This window comes from Balaenoptera musculus, chromosome 15, assembly GCF_009873245.2.
Source record: "Balaenoptera musculus isolate JJ_BM4_2016_0621 chromosome 15, mBalMus1.pri.v3, whole genome shotgun sequence".
Classification (NCBI taxonomy): Eukaryota; Metazoa; Chordata; class Mammalia; order Artiodactyla; family Balaenopteridae; genus Balaenoptera; species Balaenoptera musculus.
In genome coordinates this window covers 21,332,174-21,343,823 of record NC_045799.1, presented here as the reverse complement: position 1 = coordinate 21,343,823, position 11,650 = coordinate 21,332,174, and the positions used below count along the sequence as shown (strand labels likewise).

Sequence of the window (11,650 nt, the reverse complement as noted above, 5' to 3'; positions counted from 1 at the left end):
CAGTGGTTGAGAATCTGCCTGCCAGTGCAGGGGACGCGGGTTCAAGCCCTGGTCTGGGAAGATCCCACATGCCGTGGAGCGGCTAGGCCCGTGAGCCACAACTACTGAGCCTGCGCGTTTGGAGCCTGTGCTCCGCAACAAGAGAGGCCGCGATAATGAGAGGCCCGCGCACCGCCATGAAGAGTAGCCCCCACTCGCCACAACTAGAGAAAGCCCTCGCACAGAAACGAAGACCCAACACAGCCCTAAATAAACAAATAAACCCAAAGTTAAAAAAAAAAAATTCCTCTTGTGAGAAAGTCACAGCTTTAACAGTGACCAAAAAAGTTTATGTTGCAACAGGCGAATAAATCTGACTTTATTGTTCCCTTGTGGTCTTTATCAGATGGGTTTTATCAGACTATTCAAGTTTTCTTTCTCCTTGAGGCAATTTTTTTGGATGTTTTCTAGAAATGTGCTCATTTTGTCAAAGTTTAATTTTTTTTTTTTGGCCGCGCCATGCAGCTTGCGGGATCTTAGTTCCCCGACCAAGGATTGAACCCCGGCCCTCAGCAGTGAAAGTGCCGAGTCCTAACCACTGGACCGCCAGGGAATTCCCAAAGTTTAAATTTTTATAGGTGAAAAGTAATCTGTATTCTTTTTAATCCCAGTTCTGTCCTATGTCCTTTTCCCTTCCTGAAATTATTTTTCTTCATCAGTTTCATGACTTTTCAAAGAACCAACTCTTAGCCATGTTGATCGTTGTTGTATTTTTGCCTTCTGCTTTAGTTTCTGCTCTAATTTTTATCCTCATTACTTCTATTGTTTATTACTTATTAATAAAAATTATTCAGCCTTTCTTCTAATATAAGGACGTGAGGCATAAACTTCTTCAGAATTACTTTAGCTACATCTCACAAGTACTGGTATGTAGAAATTTTCATTATCATTCAGTTCTAAGTATTTTCTAATTCCCCTATGGTTTCATCTTTGATGAGTTATTTTTAAACGTTTTAAATTTTCCAAATATATGGATTTTTCCAAACCCATTTTTGTTGTTATTGTCCTTAATTATATTGTAGTATGATACAAATGTAATCTGTATAACTGATTCTTTGGTATTTGTGACTTGTTTTGTAACCTGGAACATAAAAAGTATTTGTAAATGTAGGTGATTGAGAAAAGCATATACCCTCTAATTTGGGGGTACATGTTTCTAGATATTTATTAATCATTGCATTATACATATCTTAAGTTGTAAAAGGAGGGGAACTATTTTTGCTTTCTTGGAAACTTCAGCATTACAGGCTATACCCTAAAAGTCTCAAGGCCGAAAAAAGCCAAAAAAAAATTAAAGAGGAAACTTCAATAAATAATAATAGCTATCAGTTATTGAACACTTTCTGAAGCCACACCCTACACAGGCTTCCACATACAAGTCTGTTTAATCCTTACCTCACCATATTCCTGTGGAGGTGTGGTTCTCATTTCACAAGGGGAAACGGAGGTCAGGTGATGGAAACTCACATCACGTCACCCTGCTGGGTTAGACCCCAGGTCGGTGACTCAGACGCCAGTGCTCTCACGCCCCCTCCAGGCTGATGCCCCCGATTTACCCAACCCCCCCCACTCACCATCACAGGAATGCAGCGCCAGGCACAGCAGCCCTCTTTGGGCTCCTCAAATGACAGCCTTTCTGTAAAGGTGTCCCAGCAACTCCTTTCACGGAATTCAACTCCTTATTTTCTAGACTGGTGCTGTCTGAACCTCCTGCAGTGATGGGAATATTCTATGTATCTGCACTGTCCAACCCCGCAGCTACTTGTGGCTACTGAGCACTTGAAATGTGGCTGATAAAACTGAAGACCTGAATTTTAAAAGTTTTATTTAAATCCATTAAAATAGCCACAGGTGTCTGGTGGCTTGCCATAATGGACAGCAGTTCTAAACAAGCTCCAGGAGGCACCCCGTTTTGTTTAAAGCTGCATCCCCAATACCTACAGTGCCCAGAAGTGCATGTCCTGTAACGTTTGGTGTGTGGAGACATTATCTATATATTTATTGGTGACCCTTTTTAGGGCACAAACTGTCTTATTCACCATTGTACCCCTATGTCTAGTATGATGTCTGGTTAATCTCCCACCAGCTGCTCCAGTGAGGCCTAGTTTCCCAGCCAAGGTTTGTGCCTTACTGACCTTAAGCCTGGCTCCTGGGTCACCTTGGATGAATGCTCTCCTCAGATCTCCTCAGGCCCTACAGGCCTGGGATGGCTCCTGCTTCACACACTGCGGTAGAACAGGGCTAGCACGATGACCAGTGCCCGGTGTCCCCAGGAACACTGGTCAAGGACTGGCCTGCACGGCAGCAAACGTCACGCTCAGCCACAGCTATCTCCAGTGGACCCAGACTCCTTCTCTCAGCATCTTTCCAGGCAGCTACAACCAGCTGAATAAAGGTGGCAAACAGAAGTCAGAGGATAGTCCTTGGAGTGAGACAGAAAAAGGACTTCCCGCTTCTGGATGCCTCTACCAGGAACCGGCTAGCAGGGCAGAACATTTCAGCCATGAAGAATGGCTAGCAGGGCAGAACATTTCAGCCATGAAGAATGCCTGCCCCTGCACAGACCTTCAGGGTGTCAAAGCCACCAGGCAGGCCTGACAGCCTGAATCCTGCCTCAGCTCAGCCAAGGTGGTTTCAATTCCAAATGCAGAAACTGGACAATTAAGTCCAGCCTTTCATCACAGCCTTTGGGACATACTTCCTCATGTAGACTCCTCCATCTATAAAATGGAGATTAAAAAGTTCACATACATGTCCTCAGTGCAACTGTTGATTTTACCCCAATTATCTCCAAAAGACTGAGTCCACCAATGGCAGCTCCACGTTCACCATTCTCACCTTTACTCAGTAACCTGTCCTCTCAAGTTGACACCATGTATTTTACACCCAGATAAGTTGACCAACTTGTTCCAGTTTGCCCAGGACTTTCCTGGTTTTGGCAATAAAATTCCCATGTCTGAGAAACCCCTCAATTCCAGGCAAACTAGGCCAGTTGGTCACACAAGCAGGTACGTACTCATGAGCCAGGCACCCACAGCTTCCCCCGTGCCATCAGCACCTGTCTCACTCCGGTCCCCATCACCCTTCCCAAGCCCTGGCCTGACTGTTCCTCGACGCCCTCAACTCTCACAGGTCCTAACCTGAGCCAACCACCAGCGTTTGTTCACCCCCGTCCTAACAGAACACCTCAAACAACAGCCCGTGTGCCAAGCCTCAGGAGCAGGACGGAAAGGCTCAGAGTGAAAACAGGATTTGGCCTGTGACCCACTTTCTCCCTGCCCAGCCTCGCTGGCACGTGGCTTGTTACTGACTTAAAACACAGGCGGGGGGTGGGGGGTGCATACGGTTTATTGAACGGATGCGTGGAGAGAAAAGTGATGATGATGAGCGGCTGCCAACTCAAGAGACAAACTCTCGGTCACTGAAGCCACGCAGGCACGGCAGAGGGACGGGGGCCGGCCTTCCCCGGCCACGGCGTCCAAGCGCACTGCTGTCGGGACTCAGAGCCAGCTGAAGGGGACCCCAAGCCCCCAGTCCCAGCGCTTTGCCCTGATTTCTCGTGCTGAGTGAACAGTTCTCCCATGACACTCCGAGCAGGCGGCGGGGAGCTCTTCATGTGTGGACTGCACTCTCCATTCTCTGCCCCGTTGGTGTCCACGAACAAAAGGAATCTACAAGAAAGGAAAGGCGAGACCAACGGCTGGGAGTTCCCATTTGCATAAACTCAAACCAGCCAACCCTCTGGCCGTGGGTTCCCAGCCCGTGGCATTAACTCACCCTGGGGAGAAATACCAGCAATGCCAGATCCCAAGTCACCCCAAAGTCACTGACTCATGGCCCTGGGACTTCCTCAACGATCTCCAGATCTAATGCTGACCTAGGAGGGAGAAGAACTATATAAGCATTTAATCTCCAGCACCATCTTCTCCCCAAGTAACATCACTGAGAGGGTCCCAATCGACTAGGCCCTAGTAGGTATCACCAGAATAGGACTTCCCTGGTGGTCCAGAGGCTAAGACTCCACGCTCCCCAATGCACAGGGCCCGGGTTCGATCCCTGGTCAGGGAACTAGATCCCACATGCCGCCAACTAAGACCCAGCACAGCCAAATAAATAAATATTAAAAACAAACAAACAAAAAAAACTGACCTTAGATATCACCAGAATAGACGGGATAATAAAGGAAAACACCTCAAAGTTTCGGTTTTTAGAATAAACAATTTTCTTTCAAGCAGTTCCCGATCAAGGCAACTGACCAGATACACCAGAGCTCAATCTGAGCTGTCAAAGACTTTGACACCAAGTTCCCACTGCATCTTGATCAAAGGATGGACCACCGTCCTCAGCAGTTCTCTCACCACCGTCATTACTTCTCTGCCCAGTCCGTCCCAAGGCCCCAGTAGCTGTCATCCTATTCTGCAGAGACCCACTTAATATGCCCACCCAAGGAGGGCAATTGAAAGAGAAACTTCCAGAAAGACTCATTAGGTGCCCAGATGGGTGAAAATCAAGACTGCCAGGCCCATTTGAAGGATAAATGAGAAAATATCATTAACGCTTGAGGACACTACACAAGTGACCCCCAACTCAACGTGTGGGACTTTGCACCCAGAGGTTTAAAGTGCCAGGTCTGGGATGGGGGGGGGACGGGGGGAAGATAAAGTCTTTTCAAAATGGTCACCATCAGCCATTAAATCCTCCAGGCTGCCTGAGGAGCCCCAGGACCAGGGACCAGGCTGTGGGACAGGACAAGCCTCTGATGCGAAGGGGCAGAGGGCAGGTTTGAAAGACAAGGGAAGTCTCAGATTTGTTAGACGGCTACCGAGGACCAGGTGGTTCACATATATTAGTCTCACTACTTTCACGTCATCATGAGATGAGAACAAAAACATCTGGCAAAACAGGATCAAACAGGAGAAACTCAAATGTAGATGGAAGAAAAGGAGCCCTCAGGCCAAAAGTGGGTGGTGAGTGGGACCCCACCTCACCTGTTGTCTGGGAGCCAGACACGCCTCTTGGGAGCACCACGTTGCCCCTGCAGAGTCTACCAAGCGAAGGCGCCGGTGCAGGGTTGCGGCCTCCACCCAACACAACTGCAGCGCAGAAAGGCAGAAGGGCAGCCCCTGCTGACGGCTGACTACATGGCTGGGGACTCCTCCTGCCACACAACATCCTAACATGAACCAGAAAGCAAGCCTTGAGTCTACAGATACAGACTCACAGACCCACAGGCCTGGGATTTCTTCTCCAGTGAACACCTGGGGTCACCCTTTTTAAAAGAGAACCCACAAAAGCACAGGTTAAAAGCGGGGGCTACAAAGAGGTTGGTGAGTCAGGGCACTCTTCTCTCACCAGTGACTGACAAGAAAACTCCTCGGGCTTCTGGCAGACCGTGATGAATGGAACCTTTCTGAATGATTCAGAGTTGGTAGGACCCCTCTTTGCTCCTACATCTGGCCCACCTTTATTTTTCTTTCTCCACATATTCGACATTACTGGCGGCTCCTGGAGAAGCAATACACATTGTGCTCAAGAAACAGTAAAGGGAAAAAAACCAAAAAAAGAGTAAAGGAGCAAAGTCAACACACAAACAAGCATGTCGGTCATGGGCTGCCTTGAGTAATCTATTATTATGGGTTGTCCTCCATTCCTGTGAAGTTCATAGAGCAGAACCCACGATTTACAGTTCTCCCACGTGCCCTTCAGCATTATCTGAACTTATTCCAGTGTGAGGTCCAAATACAAATGTATGCACTGGTTTCTGTCCGGAGGCTCCTTTACTTCAAAGACAAAGTGAACCTCCACAAGCCCGGGGCCCAGCCCGGTCACCATATCACATGTGGGCCGGCAAAGGCCCGTGCTCTGAAGGAAATGGCAGGACCAAAAAGCTAGTGTGTGAAAGCTCCAGGGTTTGGAAGGGACAACTGGGCCCTTCAAACACGGGGAAGGTCTTTCAGCGACTCCTGTCCCTGCACTATCGATGACCAGGGCACGGGCAGCCCACGATCACTTTCGATGCAGGAGCAGAAAAGGACAGAAAGAGCCAGGAAGGACGGGAGGCTGGAGCCAGGGGCCTGGGTCAGGGAGAGCAGCCCAGCCCAGCCGAGTCCCAGCAGCTTCTGTCGTGTCCTGCCAAGACCCCACAAAACCTCCCTGCCAGGGGGAGTCAAGACACTTCCAGCATAAAAAACTGGAAATGCTTTCGGGCTGAAAAAGATCAGGATCATGTGGTCATGGCACCACCATGAAAAATTTTTTAGGACTTTTGCTGCTATCCCAGCTTTGCTCTTCAGATGAAGATGTGGAGTCTGAGATGGGGTCACAGCGCTAGACAGGTTGAGAGGCGGGACCGGTCTCCATCACAACAGTACTTGCACTGACACCCCAGGGCTCGGAAGGGAGATGCCCCGGAGAGCCCTTCACCCAAGCAGGTTTCTACAGGGCCCTCCCCTAGGCATGTGGGGGACTGCCCCACAGCAGGATGCTACTGTCACCGCACTTCCCCTTACATGATCACCCAAGCCCCAGAAAACACGCACGTGACTTTACAAAAAACACAAAATTCCAGAGAAAGGTCCAAAAGCCTTACCTGGGGCCCCAGGGCCTAGCGCCTGGCTGACACGAAGATGACGCCTCCTGTGGAGCCTCTGTGCACACAGACCCAGCTGCAAAGGAAAATCGGTGAACGGACACTCACAGCAGGCCCCGGGGGACACACGGAACACTTGGCACAGCAGCTGGCAGTTTCTAGCACCCACGAAGGCAGGCTGTTACTGCAGTACCTGAACAGCCACACTACGGTATCAGGAACAAGGACGATCTGGCCCTAGGAAGGGGTCTGCAGGTCATCTGCGACAGGAATAACAGCCACGTTACCCTGTGTGCCAAGTGTGATCAATTTGCTGCTAACCAGTCTGCAGGCTGTGGCTGCCTGGCAACGACTAGAATGGACCGGGAGGGGTAACAGGTCGGGGGAGGGCCCTGTGCCTGCTACGTAGTATAAGGGCGACTTACACATGCATCCTCAACTATACTGGGCTTTGTCCAGGTCGGTCACTAGAAAATCAACCACAGCGGACCACGGGCCCTGGTCATGACCAGGATTAAAGGCAGATTATAGTAAGTCTACCTTTCATTACAGAAACAACAATTCCAGTGGAGAAAAGGAGGCTGACCCGGCAGGCTGGCTTGCTGGAGGGCTTGGTTCCCTGACACTCTGCAATGGGAGGAGCCCTGTCACCTCACAACAGGTGGGTCATCTCCACCTCTTCGGGGTTTTTTTTTGGTCCAGGTGCTATGCATCAGGCACCAGACGCAACGCAAAACAAGGAGGCACTGCCCTCAAGATTACAGCATAAGGGGCACGATCAGCAAATCAACACTTTTCTAGGTGTGATCAGTGCTGAGGGGCGGGGCTGAGGATGTGGGATGAGGAAGGGGTGCGATGGGGAATCAGAGAACTTCCGGAGGGGAGCCCTCCACTGCCAGCCCGTGAACTGCTGAGGCAGGGCCCTGTTCGGGAAAAGGGGCACTCAAGTGAGCACACAGCGCCAGGGACCAGGAAGCAACACAAATCAGTGGGAAGAAAGACATGTACGAAAGCTCCAGAGTTTGCAAGGGACAGGAGTGAACCCTCCAAACACGGGGAAAGGCTTTCAGCAACTCCTCTCCCTGCACTATCAATGACCAGGGCATGGGCAGCCCACGATCACTTTCGAATGCAGGGGCAGAAAAGGGCCGTGAGGGAGCTGAGAAGCGAGGCCACTGCCAGCATCCTGGGAAACGGCCTGGCCTAGGAACAGACCAGCAGACAGGTCACTGACCAGACATACAGCCTGAGATGACAGAACCACCCGATGATTCACCAGTCCCTGCCAAGAGCTGAAGAGAAGACTAACGGCAGAAATACTGAGAACTCTTAGGTACTGAAGGAATGTGTGTAAGTGGCACCAGGATTGAACCCCTGACAGAATTCTCGCTCAGGCTCACAGAAGGGCACTTGGCTGGTCACTGGATGTGAATCTCTGTCCTCTCAACATCACAGCAGCCTCCATCCAGGCTCTCAGGAGCAGAAGGGGGTCCACGCCTCCACTGCACCCTCACTCTCCACACCTCAGCACCCAGCACCTCTGGCCTCACACCCTGCACACAACCCAAGTACTAGAGAACCGGCGGGACACCACTCACCCGGGACTCAGTCCCGCTCTCCCTGACGACGCGTCTCATGCAACAAGAGCCACGTGACACTCCTGCAGGGGACAAGAAGCCGTCCCGGGATCTGCCCAGCTGGCAGGACACCATCATGCTCATCGACAGGAAAACACGGCGTGTGTGCTGGGGGGATTCGGGTCTCAGGCAATGAACGCACTACAGCCTGACTCCCTCCATCCTCAGACGGCCTCATACTTGGTCACTGCTAGTCACTGAAGCCTGTCCTGCATGGAAGGGACAAGTATGGGTCCCCTGAACATGGGGAAAATCTTGCAACTTTTCCTCAGCCCATATTACCAATGACCAGGACACAGGTAGCCTGGAACCACTTCAAATCCAGAGGCAGAAAAGAACACAGGGCTGCTGAGACTGGAGACCAGGGTCAGAAGACCACAGCTGTGGCAAGACCCATTCCCACTCTCCTTTTTTAAAGCCTCAGAGAAACCAGCACTAAGCCAGGCAGAGGGCACTCAACAGACGCCAGGTGCCAGGAGACATCTAAAGAGGTGGTGGGGGGAGTTCCCTGGTGGTCCAGTGGTTAGGACTCCGTGCGCTTTCACTGCCATGGCCTTGGTTCAATCCCTGGTCAGGGAACTAAGATCCGGCAAGCCGTGCGGTGTGCAATCATACATAAGTAAAATAATAAAAAGGTGGTGGGAGGAAGGCCGCGTGGGACAGCTCCAGAGTTCGGAAGGGACAGGAGTGAACCCTCCAAACACGGGGAAACGCTTTCAGCAACTCCTCTGCCGGCACTACCAGTGACCAGGGCACAGCCAGCCCACGATCACTTCCCAATGCAGGGGCAACAAAGGGCAGAAGAAGAGCCAGGCAGAGGAGCCCATGTTAGCAGCCGGCTCTCCGCCCAGGCAGGGGAAAGCTGCCCAGCCAAGCCCGGGACCCCAAAGCTATCCTCACTTCATGGAAAGACTCCATCTCCCCTCATCAACAGAGGCCACAGGAAGACCAGCTTCTCGTAAAAATGCCTCAAGTACTCATCCACCCCTGAAATACCAACTAAGTACCTACTAACCACTTGCCAGGCACTGGGGGTTCAAAGACACAGACCAGGCCTATGCCCTCCCGGACTGCCTGCTGTTTCCCCCCTCAAACGAAAGGAGAGCTCAGGAGAATGAAGTAACTCACCCGAGGTTCCACGGCTAACGAGGGGCTGCGTCAGCATCTGAACTCAGGCCTTTCTGGCCCCCAAACCCAGCCCCAGCCTCCTGCACAAGGCTTTGCAAGACAGTTCCCAGAACCCCCTAAGCCCAGGGACCACCCCCTCTGCGGCGGGGCAGGAAGGCCACGGCCCCCAGTTCAAGGCCCTCAGGAGCAGCACGTGCCCAAGGGACAGCTCAGCCCCTGGACACAGTGGGGCGCAGAGGCAGTGCGCTCAGGGTCCTGCAGGAGAGGAGGGGGCGCTGGCAGAGGCAGGCGCAGCAAAGCCCTTCGAGGGAGGGTCTTCAGCAGCGCAGGGCCCGGCCAGGGAACGGGTGCGGAAGGGCTTCGGTGCGAAGCAGGGACAGGAAGCCAGACTCTGCCCCTCGGGGGCCCTGCGGCGCCCTCACTTTAGAGCTCAAACGCCCGTTTGGAAAATGGAGGTTTCAACACTTTCCCTTAAAGCTTATTAAGGGGAAATGGGCTAACGGTCACCAGAGTATTTGGCCGGTAACCGACGAGCGGCTTTGGGGCGTGAAACGCTGGAGTCGGAGGTGATGGGCAGTGAATCAGGGGCTCTGGCGCCCCTCGGGCCAGGTTCACACGGGCTCTGCACGACCCCCTGCGGGACCTCGGGCCCACGCGTCACCCGACCGGTCTCTCGACATCAGCGGGCACAAGTCTCCCCACGGGGCGGGTGAGGCTCCGAGACGGCGCCGGCCGGTGGCGCGGTGACCCGAGGCCTCTTTGTCGAAGACAAAGGGCCGAGAAGTCGACATGCGGCGCTCCCCGCCCCCTCGGGCCTCAGTTTCCCCTTAGGGTGGGGTGGGGGCGGAGCAGACCACGTGCCCAGCGCTCCCCGCAGTAACGCACCCGGGGCGCCGTGAGAGATGGCGCGGGACAGAGGCGGAGACACAGCAGACAGTGCGGGAAGGTGCGGATGTCAGCGGGTGCTGGGAGATGGCGTGGATCCAAGAGAAACAGAAACCACCAGAGCCGGGAACCTTCTCCACCCGCGCAGCGGCGGCGGAACTGCAGCAGAGACCAGGCCTGCGGCCTAGAGCGGCGTCGCCGGGAGCGGATCCCTTGCGCGCGGTCCTGCAGCGGCCTCTGGTGGAGCGGAGCCCGAGTTCTGCGTCGGGATGACTTGGTAATTTCCAGAAGCAGTCTGAAATTTTGAAAATAACATTCCCTCACCTGTTTTGCTTTTCTGTGTGTTCTGTTTGTTGTCACTGATTTGTCATTAATTTGTAGGAATGGTGACTCTTCCACATGAAGAGCTTTAATTAGCAAAAGTTCTTTTTTTTTTTTTTTTAATATCCGAGTATAGCTGATTAATAATATTGTGTTAGCTTCAGGTGTACAGCGGAGTGATTCAGTTATACAGATATATATATCTATTCCTTTTCAAATTCTTTTCCCATTTAGGTTATTACAGAGTATTGAGCAGAGTTACCCCTGCTATACAGTAGGTCCTTGTTGGTTATCCATTTTAAATATAGCAGTGTGTACATGTCAATCCCAATCTCCCAATCTATACCTCCCCTGCCACCCTTTCCTGCTGGTAACCATAAATTCGTTCGCTAAGTCTGTGAGTGTGTTTCTGTTTTGTAAATAAGTTTGTTTGATCATTTTTTTTAAGATTCCGCATGTAAGCAATATCCTGTGATATTTGTCTTTGTCTTTGACTTACTTCGCTCAGTATGACAATCTCCAGGTCCATCCATGTTGCTGCAAATGGCACTATTTCATTCTTTTTAATGGCTGAGTAGTATTCCATTGTATATCTGTACCACATCTTCTTTATTCATTCACTTGTTGATGGATATTTAGGTTGAAGAGCTCATGTATTGTGTTGAGTTTAGACAATAGGGATCTTGTCCGATTGACCATTGTATTCAGTTTAGTGGCTGGCACAGTTGAACAAATGAATGAATTATGGCCGTATACTTATTTGGACACATCACCAGACTAAAATATTGTTCAGATGACCTGAAACTGGAACATGAGGGTGACAAGGAGATAAGCCTACAGAGGTGGGCAAGTACTCTGCTAAAACGTCATCCTAAAAGTAAAAGCAGTCTTGAAGCAGAGGGACTTGATCAAATTTGCATTTCGGGGACCTGGTCAGATTTGCATTGTGCCAGAGAAGACAGACAGAGGTCCCATACTCCCGATGGCACTACAGAGAGGCTTGAGAGGGGGGCTCTCGGCCCCTAATCCCACAAGCACTAACACTGCCTGC

General features: G+C 51.4%; 1 long non-coding RNA gene and 3 other non-coding genes across 7 annotated transcripts; all 4 read right to left on the bottom strand.

Annotated features, from left to right (window-relative positions):
- Positions 1 to 1,646: 1,646 nt before the first annotated feature.
- On the bottom strand, positions 1,647 to 10,442 carry LOC118881539. 4 transcript variants are annotated; one of them, XR_005016562.1, is made up of 7 exons: positions 10,279 to 10,442; positions 8,227 to 8,474; positions 6,629 to 6,888; positions 5,392 to 5,544; positions 5,028 to 5,212; positions 3,817 to 3,916; positions 1,647 to 3,739 (listed from the first exon to the last, which is right to left on the bottom strand). It is a non-coding gene; the product is annotated as an uncharacterized LOC118881539 (long non-coding RNA). The 4 variants fall into 4 exon arrangements; XR_005016559.1 differs by having other exon boundaries at positions 1,649 to 3,710; XR_005016561.1 differs by lacking the exon at positions 8,227 to 8,474 and having other exon boundaries at positions 1,648 to 3,710; positions 6,629 to 6,704.
- LOC118882161 lies at positions 5,932 to 6,062 on the bottom strand. The gene has a single exon (XR_005016710.1). It is a non-coding gene; the product is annotated as a small nucleolar RNA SNORA71 (small nucleolar RNA).
- Positions 7,632 to 7,765, bottom strand: LOC118882159. The gene has a single exon (XR_005016708.1). It is a non-coding gene; the product is annotated as a small nucleolar RNA SNORA71 (small nucleolar RNA).
- LOC118882162 lies at positions 8,919 to 9,052 on the bottom strand. The gene has a single exon (XR_005016711.1). It is a non-coding gene; the product is annotated as a small nucleolar RNA SNORA71 (small nucleolar RNA).
- Positions 10,443 to 11,650: the final 1,208 nt, after the last annotated feature.